This window comes from Cyprinus carpio, unplaced genomic scaffold (genome assembly GCF_018340385.1).
Source record: "Cyprinus carpio isolate SPL01 unplaced genomic scaffold, ASM1834038v1 S000006502, whole genome shotgun sequence".
NCBI lineage: Eukaryota > Metazoa > Chordata > Actinopteri > Cypriniformes > Cyprinidae > Cyprinus > Cyprinus carpio.
The window spans coordinates 461410-471044 of NW_024879170.1; the positions used below are offsets into that span (position 1 = coordinate 461410).

Here is a 9635-nt window from a genome sequence, read left to right on the forward strand (position 1 = left end):
TGTTTTACAATAGTGCAAACACACATTTCTTAGAAAGCTAGAACATTTCCCAAAAAGCATATATTAAACAAATGAAGTCAATTTTGCTAATATATATATATATATATATATTTTAATATATATATATATTTTACGTCACTTCTGGAGTGTTGTTGCTGGTGACAAAACCAATGATTATATATATATATATATATATATATATATATATATATATATATATATATTGTGACGAGTCAGCTGCCTCCTCCCTGATAATCACCGGCAACCACCCCGTCCTAAATCGCCGCCCTTCACCAGGCTCCCGATAGGAGTGGGTGTGGGAGAGAGGAGGGGCGCTGGACGAGTCAGGGCTGGCGGCGTGTGATGGGGCACACCTGAAGGAAATGGAGCCTCATCATCACCGCCGCTGTTTAAAAGCCCAACGCGCCTCTCCTCGGGAGACCGGTCTCTTTCCCCGTGCATGCACACTGGTGTCCTCGTGGGTCCAGGAAGGGTGTGCGTTGAGGGAATCCCGCGCCACCAGAGACGTGAGCTGCCGGACCCGCGGTCCGGTCGAGAACCGCACCCGACTACACGGCCGTCGGGCCAGGATGCCGGGCCGTCCATCCCCTACAAGCGCCGCGGCCAACGAGGAGGATGAAGCCGCTAGAAGAAGCCGCCGCCCCTCGCGCCCCGGACCGAAGAGGGGAGCGCGTGCGGCCGCCGGACTCCGCCCCTTACCTGGACCCTTCCCTTCGTGAACACTGCCAGACCCCCACTAACCTGCAGCACAACGAGGACACCAGATTCCCTGTTTGTTTTGGACACTCCTCCCCTTTTGGACACTTTATTGCACCTTGTTTTGGTTTTTCTGTTAAATAAAAAACCTCTCCGAGGCCTGACGCCACGCCCACTGTGTCTGTCGTTGGCTCGTCCCGCCACTATATATATATATATATATATATATATGTGTGTGTGTGTGTGTGTGTGTGTGTGTGTGTGTGTGTGTACATTGAAGCGATACTGGCGTTAAAGACCAGCTGATCGCTGTCCGATTCTGTGAATGAATGCCCGCATTGCATTGTGGAATATAGGCTTTGAATACGTCTAGCTCGGATCATATAATAATATTCTGTATTACAGCATACTGTAATATTTCTCCGGTAATTAGACCAAAATAATATGCAAATAAAGAAATTAATACCATGATAACATCTAAATAAATATTGATAGTTATAGTTTAAAAAATATAAATAAACAACAAAAAAACCCAGCTTCCCTGGCCCATATAGATTGAAATAATAACATTAAAAGTGTAAAAAAAATGTATTGTCTTCTGCTTTTTACTACCCATCCGGGGGTAGACTTGCACACACACATTCAGTGTGTCAAAGTAAATGGAAAAGGCCACTAGTGCAGAAGCCAGGGTTTCATGTGCCTTGCCTTTAGAAGCATTTTTTTAAAAAGCCTTTAGAAACTTTCCTGAATAAAAAAAAACCATGCTTTCACATTTTTAGAGGCTTCTGGACCCTCTTGACATCTGGTCTTGGTAAGCCTGTGTATTTATCCACCCCTGCCTACCTCAGCTACCCTTTATACAGAAAATGTATGATTTAGTTGGTGGAATCAACTGTCTCTTCATGGTGTCAGTTAATATGATTGAAAACACGTCCCACCTTCCTACATATTTTGGTGCATCATATTGCAATATATAATTTGATGTGTTGAAGAATATTTCAGTTAATTGGCTAACCCACAAGGTGAATGGAAAGACATAAACAGAAATATAGTAACACTTTGATTTATTTGAACACAGCTTTTAGCAAGAATCAGTAATAAAGAAAAAAACAGCATGACAGCATGTTAGGGTGGAAACCATTGAAAGTGTGTAACGTGGCTCCTCCTTCTTATCTAAAATCATCACATGCGCAAACAGGATGGCTGTGCCGTAACAGCCGAACTCGACAACTCATAGCAGGTATTCAACTCATACTGAATTGTAGATGAATGGGTGACGTCACACATGCTTGACACCTGGTGAGAACTGGCAGGCCGGCTCCCATGTCTCCTCCCAGATTTTTCCACTGTAAGTATAAGTAAAAAAAAAATAATAATAACAACATTAGAACAGTGAAAAAAACAGAGGGGCCATTTTAACATAATAGTTTCACAGCATAAATAGTTGTAAAAAATTATTGTACGGCCTTGTATTTGTTTTTATACAAACCTATACATATATACTGTAATGCTTGATGCAATGTAACAGATAAACATCAGCCACTCCGATCTATGAAGTCATAGAAAGTTAACTAGCCAATAGCCTATATCAGTCAGCAAGGATGTTCTTGGCTGATACAGATTTTTGCCAGTATATTGGTGAATGTCTACTTCCTACATATAATCACACAGGGGCTATTATGCATGGTACTGAAAAGAGCAAGTGGCTAAATCCTGTAGACAATATTTGACACTGCATTTAATCCATCCTATACCAACAGTGTAACAAACAGTGTAATTAATAAACATGTGGGTCTCCAAAATTACAATATTGTGCAATATTTCAAGCAATTTTTGTTGTTTTAATCTTGATGACAGCTGACAGCTCATGAAAACCAAAAATCATCAAATCACTATATTATAATAAAGAGGAATACAGAAATGTCGACCTTTTGAAAATAAATTTACAAATCTGACTTATCAAAAATTTTAATGCATACATTCTACTTGTTCTGGCTGCTTTTGCACAAATGACTGCATCAATGTGGTGTGGACGCCATCAGTGTATGGCATTGCTGAGGTGTTATGGAAGCCCATGTTGCTTTGATAGTGACTTTGAGGTTGTCTTTAATGTTGGGTTTGGTTTATATCATTGTCCTCCCTATGGGGTTCAGGTGAGACGAGTTAAGCACAGAAATACCATACTAAGCAAATCAGTTACTAGAAGTTTTGGCACTGTGGCAGGGGCAGAGTCCTACTGGAAAAGGAAATCAGCATATACATAAAGCTCGTCAGTAGATGGAACCATGCTCTAAAATCTCCAGGTAGAAGGCTGCATTGACTCTGGACTTAAAATATAGTGGACTTGACATTTCTCTCAACGCTGCTTGTTGGTTGCAAAACTTTGAGACCCACCTGTACATTTACACAGGTGTGCTATAATATACATTCCGACCTTATGTTCCAACCTTTATCCACCACCTATGAGATGGTTAAAAGTGGAAACAGAAAGGATATGTATGAAGGCAATATAAACCAATATAAAGCAGTACATACCATGCAGAGCAAGGTAACCATTTCACCCTTACTTCTGCTTGCCCCTGCAGAAAGACACAAACATATAATCAGGTTTTGAATTTCATAATTTTTGGGGCAAGGCCACTTGGCTTTCATTTGAACTTAAATGGACTCAAATTACCACTTGCTTAAATGTTTAGTATTTTGTGATCTGTGAAATGCCAGATGAGCAACAGACAATGGAGAGATGTTGAGACAGCCCAATGAAAACTATATTTCTTACCTCATTTATCCTTCTTCCTGTTATGGAGTCGTATTTGAAAACTTTTTGCCTACTGCATTTCCGGCAACCTTAAATGACAAAAAATAAATATATTAATTAACCATGAGTGTCAAAAAACATTTAAAAAAAAAAACTTTCTTAACTAAGATTCATAAAACCTGGGGAACAACATTAACCATTGTCCTTGAACTTTGAATATTATATTAAGGGCCATTCACACCAAGAACGATAAACTATAAAAAAAAGATATTGTTCTTGTTAATATGATAAACTATAACGATAACTACATGGAGAACAATATCGTTGGGGATCGCTTTTAAATCGATTTTGAGAACAATAAAAAGCTAACAGCCAGTAAGAACCCATCACATTTTAGCCATCACATTTATTAACACAAGGTGAGACTTTGCTTATAGTTGGTCAGTCTGGATGCTTTTAACGTTATGGTTATGGTAATAGTTATCGTTCCTGGAATGAACTGCTCTTTAGTCATCAAATTCAGTGATTTCATAGCCGAAATGTAGACTTATTATCATATAGCCTAGCCTAAAGGTTATTGAAGCAGACTTGAGAACAGTGGTGGGGGTGGGGGGAGGGGATAAGCTACCTGGGCTGCCCACTGATTTGTGTGTGTGTATTCATCTCTACTCAAGTGTGTATTGCCAATTGCTTGACTCCTAGAGTGCGTGTTCAGTACTGAAAGGTGTGTATGCAAGGACAAACTTCTTTGTGTATCAGACTGGCCACTGAAAATTACTCACTATTAACTAATTGACTGCACTTAAATTCACTTGAAGAATTCTGTATTTTAATGAATAATGATTACAAAAAAGGGGAAATTCATACATAGTGTGCTAAGACCATGAGATGGTCCTCACTACAGGACACAAGATCCAGGGGGAGTGTTTGGATCCAGATCCAACTCCTCCCTCCTTACATCTACCGAAACCTACCCGTCTCCACCCCCTGATTCCTAAACCCGCCCATTTCCACCCCTAAACTTACCCATCTGCCAGAGCTCCACCCCTAAACCCACCCCTCCAAAACCTATCAAACTCCACCCCCTAGATGTGGATCCAACCACGCCCCTTGGATCTTGTGTTCTGCAGTGAGGAGCTACTGAAGACCACAGTTCACTTACACTTTCTTTTTTTTGTTGGGGGTGGGGGGAGAGACAGGGTATAAATCTAAAAGATAAAAGGTCTCATTTTCCTGGGCCTGAGACTGGGACTCAGCCAGGGCCAAGAAACTGAGGCTGTGGCTGATCTGGGCTTGGGCTGAGCTCTGATGCTGGGGCTGATGCTGGGGCTTGGGGGAGCCTGATGCTGGGGCTTGGGCTGGGAGCCTGATGCTGGTGCTTGGGCTGGACCTGATGCTGGGGCTTGGGGCTTGGGGCGGGCTGAGCCTGATGCTGGTGCTTGGGCTGGACCTGATGCTGGGGCTTGGGCTGGGCCTGATGCTGATGCTGGTGGACCTGATGCTGGGGCTCGGGCTGAGCCTGATGCTGGGGCTTGGGCTGGACCTGCTTGGGCTGGACCTGCTGGTGCTTGGGCTGGGCCTGATGCTGGGGCTCGGGCTGAGGCCTGATGATGGGGCTTGGGCTGGGCCTGATGCTGGTCTTGCTGATGCTGGGGCTGGGCCTGATGCTGGGCCTGATGCTGGTGCTTGAGCTGGGCCTGATGCTGGGGCTCGGGTTGAGCCTGATCCTGGGGCTCGGGTTGAGTCTGATGCTGGGGCTCTGGCAATGTCGTTGTGGAGTTCCCTACAATATTGTATGTGTATGTTAATTTTTGATATTCCCCCATCATCAAAAAAAAATAAAGTTTAAAACTATCATGACCTACCTTCTTTGATCAATAAAAAATTGTAGGCCTTTCTCATGGTGGCCACAATTTTTAGGTTATCCTCAGTGGGTGTCAGATGGGTCACAACATCAGCCACCCACTTTCCAGAGGCCTTATCTTTCTTGGCGAAAAATAGAATTGGGACATACCCCAATGCACTTAGTTTTTTCACCTGTAATAAATAAATGCAGACAGCAAACATTAGTTATTCCCACTGCATTATTTTCCACCCTATTGAAAACAACTGCATTAAATACATTAGTGCTACTGTTTCTGATATACAGGTACACAATTAACATTATCAACCTTACCAGCTTTTCCCCTTAGAAACAACATTACATGATGTTTTTATTAACAAAGTTTTGGAAGAGCATTTCCAAATAATAAACCTTATTAGACATGAATGGAGCAAACTCTGCTAATCAATCCAATGAACGAGTTAAGAGGTGTATATATAACAACAAGCATACCTCTGTCCGTTGACAGTTTGACAGCATCCCTCCACCACCCCATCTCCTCACTTCTAGTCCTAAATACTTTTATAACAACGGGGGGAAGTACTCTGGGTTCTAGCAAAAATCCCGAACTTGGAGCCCTCCCCCGGACAGCACACCAAATACTCATAATCTTTACTCTGTTTAATTGATGTAAGTTTGAAGACCAAGTTAGTACACACCAGCTAGAAAACACGGAATAGTGAACTCGGACACAACTTCAGAGAATATAAATGTCATCAAAATATACAAACGGTAGCAAACATATGCTTAATCGTTTTGATTATGTGGGGGTCCTTGGAAATGTTTCTCCCACACAAAGGGTCCTTGGAACAAACCGTTTGTGAAACCCTGATTTATACAACCAATATTCATGTAATGTTGTGCTGGATGCTGATGGTTTAGTACTTAGCAATCTGGGTTTCTAAAGGGAACACTAAAAGTCCTGACACCCTTCAATAATAATTGTATTGATTGGACACACACAAAATGAAAATATGATAACAAAAATACATTTTGACTGGACTCCTTCTTTATGGCCACCTATCCACCAGATCCAAACACTCTCCCCCCAACCCCCCGGTCGGTCTACCTGTCTCTGCCCACTGCAAATGTAGATTGGGGGACAAACAGAAACACTCATTTGGGAATGCCACCAACGGACATAAAATAGACAGCGGTCCTACTCCAGTAGGTATGGTTGAATCCTTTCCACTTTTAATGTGACATTACTATCTCTCCTGTAGTAATTAAAATGTTTTTAAGTTGTGGCTTTGAAATAGGACACCTGGAATATGGCCTTGCTTTTAACAACACATATGTTGCACACAGTATGGCTTACACGCATGTTATTTTGCCACATCATCACGCACTTTCTCTAAAATTAACGCAGTGAAGACACTATAAGGGTGAGATGAAATATTCACACGGTAGGGGTGGTAGTGCAAGGTAGGAGCATGTTATCTACTTACATAATCATGCAAGACTGTCTTTAATAGTGACTCTGGGTCTGAATTCTTTGAATTGCCTTTAGCAGAGACAGAGACTTCAATAACACGCATACTGAAGTACCTGTGTATTACTAAAGCAAAGTTATATTTACAATGTAGGCGGTTGTATATGTAAACAAATGTACATGAGCACCTGGTCAAAAAGAAAGTCTATTCCATGCGTGTCAAGCAAATTACAAATTAATTAAAATAATATGTTACACGAATGCAATCTATGACAACCTCAAATTCATTCACTGACAGATTAAACTTATTTTTGTAAAACGAGGCCCTTGCCCTACCATACAATATTAATGAAAGTGAAACAAATTATATTGCTTAATGAAATATGAGCATTTCTACTTACTGCAATATGGGCAGAGTCCACCACTCTTCCAGCATTTCTAATTTTTTAGGACCCTTTCCCCCCACTTCCTGTCCAGGGTCACTTTTTTGGCTGCTACTTTATTTTTTTGGGGTGATGGCTGCAAAACAAGAGCTGCAGGTTTTGAGGCTCACCTGTGTTGGTAAAAGTATACCAAAGCGAGACATCAGATCCAGCAGTCACAGAGAAAAAGTACAATCAAGATAGAGTTTAATTTGGCTGTATACAGGAAAGAGAGGAACACACAAAGCACAATGCAATTCAGAATATGCGTCTCTAGATTGACACATGATTCTTCTTCTTCTTATTATAATCATACAGTGAAAGTGGCAGATGTAGGAGACACCCAGGCTACTCTAATTAATATTGTCTATGGTGTTTGGTGCGAAACAAGCAATCAAAATTTATATCAACCAGACGCCTTACATTATCACTGTTTTGTAACACAGTACAGATATCATACAGGGTCATTTAGTAGGAGCATACTTTAGTGTCCAATTGACCTAACAATGAGAAATGTAGAATATTAAAACCACATATTTGAATATTACACATAATGCTCTATTCTATTTTCCTTCACCTGGTTAAGTGCTTGGCAGGAGGGGCAAGGCTTGAACTTCCTTCGAGACATTTTGAAAACTACACACATACACACACACACACATTTTGTAGAGTACACTTTAGACAGTGTCAACAAAAACAACACAACTTATTTGCATAAATGATAATTTTTCATACGTGTCATTGTTATATATTTTCTAATTTACCTATTTTGGAAGCTACTTATATATATATATATATATATATATATATATATATATATATATATATATATATATATATATGAATATGAATGAATCAGTCAATAGTTTATGGCAGCATTACTTATTACATTATTTATACATATGAATTGTTTTATTTCATATTGAAAAATTGTGATGAGCCACAATGTAGTAGTTATGAATTAATTGTATTGTTAATTATGGATTTATTTTGGGTGTTTATTATGTAATTTTGTGTGGATTTTTAACAATTTGGCTGTAAAACAAACCAATCTGGCAACAACGTTCTTCATTCTTAACATTTAGAATGTTGGATAGTTGTAATACTGTCATAATGTAATACTGAAAATCTTACATTCCATTATGATTGTACCTTACATGATTATATGCGACAAAAAAATAACTTGAATTCAATTAGCTAACTTTGGTAGCCTGCACATTTGGTACTGAAAGCTTTTTTTTTTTTTTAGAATGTTTTCCATTATTTGTCGTCATAAGACATGGCCACCTTAAAAAATGTAAAGTTCCTAAACACAACTTCTTGTCCTGATTCAACAGTTTTGATGTGTAAATGTAAGAATAGTATCGATCTTTTTTAATTAAGCCTTCTAACATTACTTTACTTACCGAGTGGAAAATCGCAATGGACCTTGGGATGACGGTGACGTCAGCGTTATTAATTTAGAGGATTTAATAATAATAATAATAATAATAATAAAAAGATTAATTGAACACAATCGTAGCATTTATATGCATTTATTAAAATCAACAAACCTCTGATAAAAATACGTTATCCAGCATGCTATAGTTAAAGCGGTGTCCTACCAATGATAAGAAAACGCTTAAACTGCTTACTTGCACGTGCCTTGGAGCGTTGTTAAACTCACCTTTTAATGCTGTTTTACCTGCAGCCGAGCGTTGCTTTGGTCAAACTCACCTCTGAATGCCGTTTTCCCTGCAGGTGAGCGTTGTTAAACTCATCTCTGAATGCCGTTTTCCCTGCAGGTGAGCATTGTTAACCCTCTGGAGTCTAAGGGTATTTTTGGGGCCTGGAGAAGTTTTGTCATGCCCTGACATTTGTGCTTTTTTCAGTTTCTTATAAATATCTAAATGGCTAAAGTGTAATCTCACTGTAATCAGCACAAACTAGGCTATAATAATATGTGAGCAGCATGTATGTACATGATTGTGTTTTTGAGAAAAAAAAATGTTATGCGTGGTTAGTGGAAAAACTAAAAAAATGTTAAATCACTTGAATAAGGCAATAAAACACATACAGAAAATTGGTTCCCAGGAATTTTGAGAACTGGAGCTTGTAGCATAGAATTTTATTTTTTCTCTAAATGATGTGAAAATCATCTTGTTTACTCACTTACAGAAAACAATATATTGATTTAAATTTTCTAAGACACTTTTTGTTGGTAAAAGTCATATGCGAGTAGGCGTCAACTATCATGAATTCACACCTGAGAAGACAAAGGCCTGCATAATGAGCTGCATAATGAGCCATTCAGTCAGCTGTGTCACTGAGAGGGATGAGTTACAAGAAAGAATGTGAGGACAAAATAAATCTATATAATTTTATGTTTGTAGTTTATTTAGAATATATTTAATTATCCCACAACATAATTTAATATTCACTTGT

General features: G+C 39.4%; 2 long non-coding RNA genes across 2 annotated transcripts; both read right to left on the reverse strand.

Annotated features, from left to right (window-relative positions):
- Positions 1–1705: 1705 nt before the first annotated feature.
- LOC122143758 lies at positions 1706–3669 on the reverse strand. Its single transcript, XR_006159350.1, has 3 exons — positions 3497–3669; positions 3253–3296; positions 1706–2063 (listed from the first exon to the last, which is right to left on the reverse strand). It is a non-coding gene; the product is annotated as an uncharacterized LOC122143758 (long non-coding RNA).
- A 1458-nt stretch (positions 3670–5127) lies between these two features.
- On the reverse strand, positions 5128–7326 carry LOC122143759. The gene is made up of 3 exons (XR_006159352.1): positions 7191–7326; positions 5341–5512; positions 5128–5258 (listed from the first exon to the last, which is right to left on the reverse strand). It is a non-coding gene; the product is annotated as an uncharacterized LOC122143759 (long non-coding RNA).
- Positions 7327–9635: the final 2309 nt, after the last annotated feature.